This window comes from Crocodylus siamensis, chromosome 9 (genome assembly GCF_052110815.1).
Source record: "Crocodylus siamensis isolate JL-2025a chromosome 9, ASM5211081v1, whole genome shotgun sequence".
NCBI classification, from domain to species: Eukaryota; Metazoa; Chordata; order Crocodylia; family Crocodylidae; genus Crocodylus; species Crocodylus siamensis.
The window spans coordinates 27,900,450-27,911,566 of record NC_143403.1 but is presented as its reverse complement, the minus strand read 5'-3'; the positions used below and the strand labels follow the sequence as shown (position 1 = coordinate 27,911,566).

At 39.4% G+C, this 11,117-nt stretch overlaps 1 long non-coding RNA gene across 1 annotated transcript in view; it reads right to left on the bottom strand.

Moving 5' to 3' along the window:
• Window positions 1–426: 426 nt before the first annotated feature.
• Window positions 427–11,117, bottom strand: part of LOC149857249 (uncharacterized) — a 29,493-nt gene continuing 18,802 nt past the window's right edge. Inside the window, exons 4-6 of the long non-coding RNA XR_016444190.1 lie at window positions 10,024–10,141; window positions 2,739–2,789; window positions 427–1,921 (exon numbers count right to left, since the gene is read on the bottom strand). This is a non-coding gene — a long non-coding RNA (uncharacterized LOC149857249). The remainder of the gene's footprint in view (window positions 1,922–2,738; window positions 2,790–10,023; window positions 10,142–11,117) is intronic.

The window sequence follows — 11,117 nt, the reverse complement described above, 5'->3', positions numbered from 1 at the left end:
TTCTGGGACTCTCATATATCCTTTTTTATCTCCCATATTTTCAGAGAGACCAGTCATGGGGTGAAATCCTGGCACCACTCAAGTCAAGTGACACTTTGATAGCAAACACCACTGCTGGAGTAAATGCTGATACAAGTAGTTTCAAAGCAATGGAAGATCAGTGGCATGGTGTAAAACTACCAAGGCCACACATGAAGTGATTCCAGCAAGTATCAAATCTGGAGAGAAAAAAAGCAAAGGGAGTGCAGAGAAAGAAGGAAATAGGAGATAACATACAAATGAAAATTAATAATCATTAATTTTTTAAGTTGCATAGAATTAAGGCATACCTTATTAGGGTATACAAAATGTCCTGTGGGTTAAAAAACTATGATGAAGTCTGAGATGTATGTCATTTTATTTATTTTATTTTTGTGAACAGAACAGGAAAAAAGTCTACTTTCACTCTTGAATCTGAAGAATGAGTTGAGAGTTCAGACTTGAACATAATGGTAAAAGAGGGAAATCAAAGTAAAAAAAAAGGTGCCACAAACATTATTATGGATCTAGGCTCTTCCTAATGTTGCTGTTATGTCTCCATTAAGGTTGCTGTAAAAAGAGCACATACAAGAAAATGTTTGATGTCTTTGCATCTGAAGTACTGATACATCTTTGTATTGACATACGCTGTGACCATGAAGGCAATACCTTAGGTTAACTACGCATAGAATGGATATTTGTGATTGCAAGAGCTAAATAGTTTTGATGCTAGTAACCCATAGTAAACTTTCATGATGGATCTAAACTTGACATAGGAGGAAAGGGGCATTATTATCAGCACATATTCTGCCTGTTTTACAGAAAACTGCCAGTATCCTCAGCTGGTATACCTCCACTATAGTCAGTATAGCAATCACAGAATCTAGTTCTCTATGTACAGTATATCATGTTGATCCATCTATGAAATGTTGTACATCTGACCTACTTCTATTCAAGGGAGATTAAGAGGTTGAGTCATTACAGGGAAAGCCCAGCTTACAATTAAAAATGCTTTTTCCTGTCCATCTTAATTTTTCTTCATACTGTGCTTCTCCATTGATTTTTCAGTGATTATCTTAAATTCCCAGCTGTGATGAATTTGAAAAACTTTTTTAATAATATAGAAAAATCAAGTCCTTCCCCACATGTTTCCCTAAGTTTTGCAGTCTGACTTTAACCCTCATCCATTCTCATGAAACCATAATCGTTGTTATCATGAGGTAACTTGTTACCATGCAATGTGATATTGTTGGTTTTATGGGGTAACTTGTTACCCCACCTGCATGAACAAAATGGAACTAGTGACAACAGTATAAATGTACCAAAAACTATTGATTAAACATAGATTGTTTGAAAGAGTATTTATGATGATTTGAACCCAAAATATTATTTAACTAGAACTATGAGCAACATTTAGACTTTTTTAGAGTTTCAAAATGTGAATGAACAATTTGCTAAGTCTGCAGTTCACACTGTTTTCAAACTAACAATTACTTCCAAAAACATTTCCTAACTGTTTTAACTAAATATTGCATTCCTCACAAAGCAGCAGTGATGTACTGTGGTGCACACAAGTAAATAGCTTACAATCCTCACATCTTTTGGGGGTTTTGTGGTCATGTCCTTGGACAAAAACAACAACGTCCACTCATGCTTGCAGAATGTTCTACTGGGGTTTGTTGTGGCAATTTGCAATTTAGGGCGGTCAGACCAGACTTGACGGACTTAGACAGATTATGTGTATCCATCATTCTGCATTTTATTTGTCTGTCGATCAACTGTTCTTCAAGCTCCTACAAAAAAAAGTGTGGTCTACTTAAACGTGATCTTTGCTTCCAGTTTCCATTGTGGCCTAGCCAGATGAATATTCAGCACTGAATATGCACTGCCTTCTCATCCTGGACTGCAGAAAAAAAGGAAAAAAATTGATTATTGTTGAATGCGTATAAATAACAATCAAAGAAAAGCCTGTCCACCTATACTGTCACAGAAGCAATTCTGCCCTGCCCTATGGCAGTGCAGGTAGCACCCTCTCCTGGGCACAGAAGCCAGAGACCAGCATCCACCCTTTGCAGGCAAGCCAAATGTGGATGGATGCTGTTTGGAAACCACACATGCAGGGGCTTATTGAGATCAGGTAAAACAGCATGGGGGGGTGTCAAGCCCTTACCATTTACATAGTATACACTGTATTGCAGTATGATGTTGTTCTGTTTCCACTCTGCCTTCCCTTTGCCCCTTGTCCTCACTTCCAACAAAGGTAGGCCAAACTAGCTTGTATGTTATGAAAGGAGCAGGTGAGGTAGAGTTTTGCAATGAGAAAAGAGAGCAGAGGTGGATTTGGGTGTGACAAATGGTTATTTTTTGTTGGGGGGCGGGCAAAGGGCAGGGTATTTTGATGACCTTACACCCTGCAAACAAAGTGGTTAGCAAAAGGGATTACCACATCTTCTGCAAAAGCAGAGTGGAGGATGGCCATCCATTAGTTACCATGGATACCTGAAGTGGACATGAATGAGGTGTGAATGAATGCTGACCTTTCAGATTCATCCACCCAAAGTGGCCAAACGGGTCTAGGCCTGTCATTTATATACAAATTACATTGGAGTAACAAGTTACCCCAGTGTGTTAGCATGGGCTTGGGGTAAGTTGTTACCCTATATGGAAAAACATATTCAGGCCTGGGGTAACATGTGGCAGGTCATCCACAGAGAGTATACCATTCATCTAAGCTGGCTGATATTGTGCTCTGCAGTTCCAGTGACAATGTCCTAAAACAAAAAAAAATTTAGAATTAATTAACTTTGAGATACTGCATAGAATATGCATCTGGCGTAGGAAATTACCCCATGGGAATGCATGAAGTCTAAACAGCAATGTATACTATCCTAAGGAAACCTTTCATGAAGTATTTGGTAGTTGGATATGGCATCCTCATCTTCTTGAATATGCAGAGGAAACAGCATGTTTTATTCAACATGTCTGATCAATAATGAGGATATTCACACTATAAATGTGTATATTATGTAGAGATACAAAATATACAATGCCAAAAAGCTGGAAAAGAAATTTCTGATTGAATTTTTTGTTTGGATTTATAAAAATAACTTGTGGTGCATCAATTGCTCTCTATTGCCATGGATACAAGCAATACTTTATTATGTAACTATACAGCTGTGCTCATTTTTAATATAAAAACAGATTTTTTTCATCTCTTTTTCATACTTACTGAACTGAGATAATAACATTTCCTTTTACCTACAAATGTATTCAGTTCTTTTGCTATTCTGTAAAGTATTATTGATTAGAATTTCATTAAGGCATTTATAATAAAATCTGCAGTAAATGTTACTGTTCAAGTACAAGGACATCATAGATGAAGGTCATTCTTTCATTTTTTTATATATTGCATACACACAAATTTATGTAAAATGCTGTTGCAAAATGAAGTAAGGAAATGCCAGATTTAAAGTTGCCTATCTGACTTATATGGCCCCTTTTCCCCCTGCCCCTGGTGCTTATACATTATGGTACAGCCTTCAGTTACATGGGCACATACTATTATTTTCATAAGACCCTGCCTCATTCAATGCACAGAATAAACTGTGCACATTTAATGAGCTTCTATTCTATATTTTGTTGTATCCTTATTATTCAAATGTGTGGCCTATGCCTTATTTAGCACACATTATTCAAAACCTGCTCTGAAGTCAGAATTATGAATCCTCATGGGTTTTTCAATGCTGCTTATCACTAAATTATACATGTATTTTAGAAACATTAATTTATTTTCACAGCATCCCGGTGAGGTGAAGAGGTGGTATTATCCCTACTTTATAGGTGGTGAGCTGAGGCAAAGAGAGGTTCCACTAATTTTGGGTGCCCCAGGCACTGTGTATGTCCAGAGTACTTAAGAAATATATCATACTTAATTTGTTCAAAACACAGTTCCCATTGATTTCAGCTGCAGTTCCAAGTGCTCAGCACTTCTTCACCTCAGAACTCCAAAGTTTCATTTTAGGCACCTGGAAATTTAGGAACACAGATAAATGACTGTTCAAAAAAATTGGTCAAAATGTCTCAAGTATCCTTATACAGCCTTTCTGCGGCAGAAGCAAGGAAAGAATTCGAGCTCCTGGGCAACCTTCAGTATTCCAAACCATGGGCATCCTGCAGTTCTCTGCTTCTTTCACTACATATCTTCTAACTTCTGCATAAGAGAAGCTGTTGCAGACAACAACTTCCTTTGTCAATGATTGATCCTCAGAGCAGGCTGATTTTGTGCACTGAATGAGGCATATCTCTTGAAGGTTAGTATGAAGGTATAGACAAATGCAACAGTTGTATTAATATCAAAATATACTGACACATGCTATTATGATAAAAGCTTATGTTGTGCATTTCTGTAGTGATACAAGTGTAACAACACTTTTACACTTTTAATCATATTTCATTCAGTTACAGTGATTCAGCTAACTTGAATTATTATTATAAGTATGGAGATGTAACAATTACATTGTAACAGCTGATGTACTCTCCTGAGCAGAGATTCTGCTCCCCTTTAAAAATGGTTAAAAGGTATGTTTGCCCTGGGCCTGTCATATCATAAAGCACATGAATATGGGGCTGAATCAAGATTGTATGGGCAGCCTTAATTCTGAAATTTCCTAGTATGTGGGTGCTTCACTTTGCAATTTTAATAAACTTTGTCTAAAACATGTTGGTGTATAAATTCCTATGTTTTATAAATCTATTTTTTCCTCATGCTGCATCATATTGATACCCATGAGTTATAATCATTATTAGATCTTTTCACAGACCTCTTCCATTTTACTTAACTGAAGAACTGATAGTTGTAGTAAAGAAATCCTTTATTTGGGGCAGTATAATAGAGGGATGGGACATTTTGTCAGTGAGTTTCACACACAGTTTCTGGCAGCAGTGGAATGGTAAGCTCAGAGATCTATTCCAGGCTCTGGAGATTGCTGGTATTTATTTTGCACAAGACTCATCTGCTTATCCCCAAGTATACTCCTGCTGTGCTGCCTCCACACTCTGCCACTACCAGTCCTATCTCTTTAAATTTCTTGGCCCAAGTCTATTTTCCTCACCTACCCAGTTCCAGTCCCACTTTTTAGATGTCCAGTAAATGCTAGTAATGTCTCACCAGACTCTCTGGCCCAACATCTCTGTTCCCAGTCTCCTTGCTGAGACAATGTAGCTTATGAATATGGACAAAAGTACATTTCAATCAGTTTTGAAATGAGACAGCAAACTGTTGTTCTGGACCACGCAGCACCTGTTATGTTCTAACAGTTAGGTATGCACCAGTTGGGAGTACAGTTGAAGACAAACAGCTCTAACTTTAATCCTGTTTCTTACACTGCTAAGGTTGGAGCAGTTGTGTGTTTGTATTGCTCCTTACTTGTGCTTCCAAGCAACAGTTCTCCCTCCCCTTCTTAAACTGCTCCAAGTATACATTTGTCCACATCCTGTTTTTCCCATTGTATTGCGCACTCAAATACAGTCTTCATGGAGATGGAAATATGTTGACTGACATCAGCTGATCACCTGGCAATATGCACATACTAATTATAATGTCAATATATATATTACAGAGTTTCTTTCCTTACATATTAAGAACGTTAAAAACATGTATTTTATTTAGAAAAATATTTCTAGAGAGAAGTCTTCTTAGAAAAGGCATAATTTTTATCCTAGTACTGATCTCTTCTCTCTACTATTATTTCAATTTAATCATTTCTTAAGTTAGTCATGGTGTCCTTGAGGTCAGAAGGTCTACTCTAGTTAAAGCACACCTCCCCATTTCTAATGGCATTCAAGAGGCTGATGTGACTAATATTCATGTCCTACCACCTCTGACTCTTCAACCTTAAGACAAGCAGTTTTTCATGTACAGCTGGATCACCTGAGAAAGGGTCCAGTATGAAACTCAGACTTGGCATGGGTCCAGAATGAAACTCAAACTTGCTTCTGGAGTCATACCAAGACACCTAACCTACTATATTACCACACCCTCTTCATCTATTAAATGGGGTTAATAGTATTTATCCACTTCACAAAGCTTTTGATTAAATAAAACAATAATTAGTTAATATTTGCAAAGTATTCCATGCTAAAAACAAATATTTTACCATGTATTTCTATTTAGCATTGTTATTTTTTATTTCTTGTACAGATGAAAAAGGTAATACGAAGACTTTTGTACAATGTATAGTACGATTTACATTAGTACTTTAATTCCTGTGAGATTCCCTGAATATTTCATGGCTAAAATTGACAGTCGATTATAAATACTAGTATGTTCTGTACTATAGCTTCAAGTATATCAAACAAGCAGGAGCTTGTAGTTGGGTCTGAAGTATTTGGTAAGTTCATATTAAAGATAATGATTGCATTACAGAGAAACTGTGGTGGGATCACAGTTTAGGGATGTGATTTGAACTGCACAGATTTTTTTATTTAGTAACTAACCTAAAATACTGGGGTAGGTGGAGGGAAACTTGTTCAGATCAGCTGTAAATGGATTTTTTTTCAGTGAAACAGTGCATCTACATGTGCAATTAATGTGATGTGATAATAATGCAAGTACACTACTCCCAGGTGCAGTGTCTACATGTGGACCTAGGACAGCAGCATTCTGAGCCAGGATGGAGCAGCCCTGGGCTGCCAGCAGGCTGGAGGGGGCCAGGCCGGGTCTGTGGGTGGCAGCATCAGGAGACAGAGGGACTGGCTGGAGCTCAAGCGTGCCAAAACTGCAGATCCATGTGGCTGACCCCCTGAGCCTGCTGCCAGCTGTGGGCTGCTCTGCCCTGCTTCACAGTGCTGCTGTCCTGGTCACCACCTGCACGTGCATTGCAGCACAGTAAACGACACTGCCATAGGATAGTGCCATCCCCAACAGTACTATCTTACAGTAGAGTTAATTTACTGTGCCTAATACTACCGCATGTGTAAACATGGATACTTTACTGCAGAGCTAATCAGTTAATTAAAGCACACAGGAAGATGCAACCACAGAAACCTAAAATGTCACTTCGTGTTGACCCAATATTTTTCATGGGTGTGAAACAAGATGTTTCATTTCATTCTTATAAAGCTTAACCATTTTCTGTAACCCTTTTAAAGGTTTAGATCAGTTTCTAACCAAGAAATGCCAGTTTGAAATAGTAATTTAAATGTTTTTATTTAGAACAAGTCAAGACAAAATCTCTTGATACTTTCAAAATCCCATTCTGTTCTTTTTCTGGCCATAACTATTTGCATTTCTCAACAAATACATTTCTCAATGAATTTACTGTTTGTTGCCAAATATTCTCCCAGATTTAAGTTTGATCTTTTTGGATTCACAGAGTATGGGAAAGAAATGAACTTTGAGTTGTTTCCTAAACAGTTATTTATGTATCAGGAGCCTTTGCTATACTCTGGGGCAGATTGAAATTGAAGAAAAAGGGGCTCGGCAGCAGACATTAGCATTCTGGGGTCTGCAGAGCCAACATTGTGATATGTTAAAACCCAATATCCACATACAGCTAGAAAAAGAAGTTGAAATTATATAGTAGGAGACAAGGTATTGTAGAAGATATCAGCAGAGAAAGAACATATTTTGTCCATATGTGGATTATAAGAATCAGGAGGAAACTGTAGGTCCATATACAGAAGGAAAATGTAGGTCCAAGTCTGACAGCATTGTTATAAGTATTTAGGGGAACTGTATTAAGGAAGAAAACAGAAATTATGCATCTGTGTGCGACTATACTGTTTCTGCTCAAGAGAAACACTTTGTTATCAGTACTCTCCAGGTCCACTTATATACATATAAATATAATTCACTTCAGTTTTCACACTTTTTTTTTACATTTTCCTATATGTTGCCTTATGACACAATTAACAGAGGAGAAAAAAATGAAAAAGATTACTTTTTAATTACTTGGCTAATTTTCTAATTAAGCACAGAAAAGGCAAAAGAGTCAGTCATGTTGATATTGTAATTTCTTCAAATGCCTCTCACATGCCAGAAATTAAATGTTCTATGATGCTGTAATGAATTCAAATATACCAGCATTTCCTCTAATTTTCCAAGCTTTGGAGGAAATCAGAGAAAAACAACGAATAGCTGAGACACCAACATGGAAATAAATAAGCCCCTTTATTCCTTACTTTAGATTGCATAGGAAAAAGTTAGAAAATATGTAAACATGAAAATGTATGCAGCCTTTAATATATACAGTTAAACAGATTACCAAAACATTCTTAGCCTACCAAGCCTTCTTCACCAATCCATCTATCTGCATGGTCAGTTACCTAAGTCAAAATAGTATGAACACTGGTTACATAAGAATCTCTCTCCTTCTCATTGATCCCTGTCACATTTGAGATCAGTGGGTCCTCTAATGGAGGAGGCCGGTTTATCTAGTGCAGTCATGGTTTAATGGTTATATGCTACCTGCTGCAGGAGCTTCAGCACAGGGGATTTTCCTGAGAACTAGTGGTGGATATGCAAAGGCTATTTTCCAAAACGGGATAAATTCATGGAGGACAGGTCCATTGGGAGCCATTAAATAGATCAATAAAGGAGGTATCCTTTGACACCCTTAAGCCACTGATGGAGATGACAAGCAGAGTGTAACAGGATCACTTTAGATGTGGCCTGTTCATCATCAGTGGTCCCTCAAAGTCAAGGATGATGTCTGTCAGGCCTGATGGGTCCTCAGGTGACAGAGGAGCCTGATTCTGCATGCACATGATCTTTGGCAAAGGGAGCATGTTGCATGGGGGAGTAGGATTTGCAAACCCTGAGTTGGTCTCCTTCTCCTTCCTCTGCTGCTGCCGTTCCACCTCAGTATGGAGTCATTGGGCCTTAAGGGGGGGGGGGGTCACGCGCCTTAGTAGACCAGATGGTGCCCTGCCAAATGGTCAGTAGCTTGCTTCTCCCAGCAGTTGGTGTTGATGCCTCCATGCTTGAGGATACATGTGAGTGTATGGGCCCTGTTCATATATTCTCCTTCTAAAGCATCTATTATGTGATACTGTGTTAGCTGAACCATGGGTCCAACCCAGTATGCCACTCCTTACGTTCTTATTTATATCCTGCTGCTGTATTGGCCCCTTGGGACTATAAACATCTGCACTCAAGTTAGAGCAGTCTCTGTGTGTGTGTGTGTGTGTGTGTGTGTGTGTGTGTGTGTGTGTTCGTTCATGTAAGCTGCTATGGGCAGATCCTGGGCAGGTCAGAGCAGGCTATGTTTGGTCAAGCTAATTATGCTGAACAATTTTACTTGTGCTGCTGGCTTTGGCCAAGGACCCACTGTTCATGACCCATGCCCTGGCAGTAGCCAGTCTAGTAGATAATACCGATAGGCCACTCTGGGGTTGTTAGCAATGCAAATCATACAAAAGAAGTTAAACAAATAAACTATCACTTGGCTATCTTCCAGCGGTCCTCCCAGGCTTCACTTTCTGGTTGCCTCTTATTTTTCTGAGGCCTTGCAGAGCTTGCAGGCTTGTGCAACAAACCAACTCATCAAGCAAGCAAACAAACAAACAGAAGACAGCCCTGCCTTCCACTCTCCTGGTAGCTGTTTACCCCCTGGTAACCCCAGGCTATAGGCAGCCTGATCCCTGGCCAGGTGCAGCCCCTTGAGGATGCTTTTATCCATCCCACTGTGGGCCCACGTGGCTAACTTTCTCTCACTCCCACAGCTGTATCAGCTTCCTTGCTGAGAGACTCACTACGTCCCAGGACCTGGTTATCCAGCTCCGGTGAGTCCTGCCAGGTCTGGGATGGGCATGCAGAAGTGCTTCTGGGGTGTGGGGCTGTTCATATTCCCCCTAAACCCTCAGTAACAGGGCAGGCCCTGTTACAGGTCACTTATCCTTATAGTATTACAATTTAACTTCAATAGTGCAATGGTAGCAATGGAGTCTAATTAGCTTGGGACTTTGTTGTTCTAGCTGTACTACAATTATTAAGCAAATTCCTACCTGCTTGAGTTGGGGACCTTTGATCCAGAACAGGGCAGGTTTTAAGATGCACCTTTGTGTAGTCTAGGTGGTTCCTTGATCAGTATGTAAGTTTTATTGGAACATCCTTCTTAGGAACCTAAGGGTAAAATTACACATGACACTTAGACCATACTAAATCTGTGGAATGTTAAGCAGTATTAAAGTTAGAACATGCTGTGAGCAGTCACACATGAAGGGTTAATACAGTTTCCTGCCTGCACAGCTCTGACTTGCCACTAGAGGGCTGGCTAACACAGGTGTACCTAGAAGCCAGGAACATTTGGGCTTTATCTCTACTTGGAGGGTGGGAGGAGAGATGGGGAATAGGAAGCAGTGCATTCTGGGATGCTGGAGGACTGCAAATCACTTGTTTGATCTCTGTGAAGCAGATTTAAATTACCCTAACACGAGGTAGGTAGCACAGCTCAGAGTTAACTATTGCCTAAAGTGGTGTAACTTTGAGAGGCTCAAAGGGCACTTAGGACAAGTTGATGAGTTTTAATGTGTAGACACTTATGTTTTAAGTGCCCTGAGTATGGTATAAGCATAACATGTAACTCTTACGTTCTATATATGTAGGTTGACCATATGTCTTGGTTTGGCTAGGACACTGCACGATCCCAAAGCCTGGTCCTGACCAAAACAAGACATGGTCAATCTAAATATAAAGAACATAAGAAGAGTTACATGTTATACTTAGACCATACTCAGGGTACTTAAAGCACAAGCTTCTACACATTAAAACTCCTTAGCTTCTGCTAACAAGTCACTAGTATGTGGGCCAGAGTCCAACAGGGAAGCAGAGTGGCATGGTGCACTAGGCAGGTGGTCAGGCAGACACCTGCTCATGGCAACTGAATAGTGACAGCTGAAGTTATTTTACTCAAACAATATAACATATCAGTGTATGGGTCTTGTTACACCTTATACTGTGAGCAGTTAAAATGTTGATTGGTGTTCATGCTAGCTTGGAGTTTAGAGCAGTCTGATCCTTAGAGATGTGGCTTGCCACTAGTGGTCTGGTAAGCAGGGGAGGACTAGGAGCTGTAACTGTGAGTTTCTGCTAGAGGGCT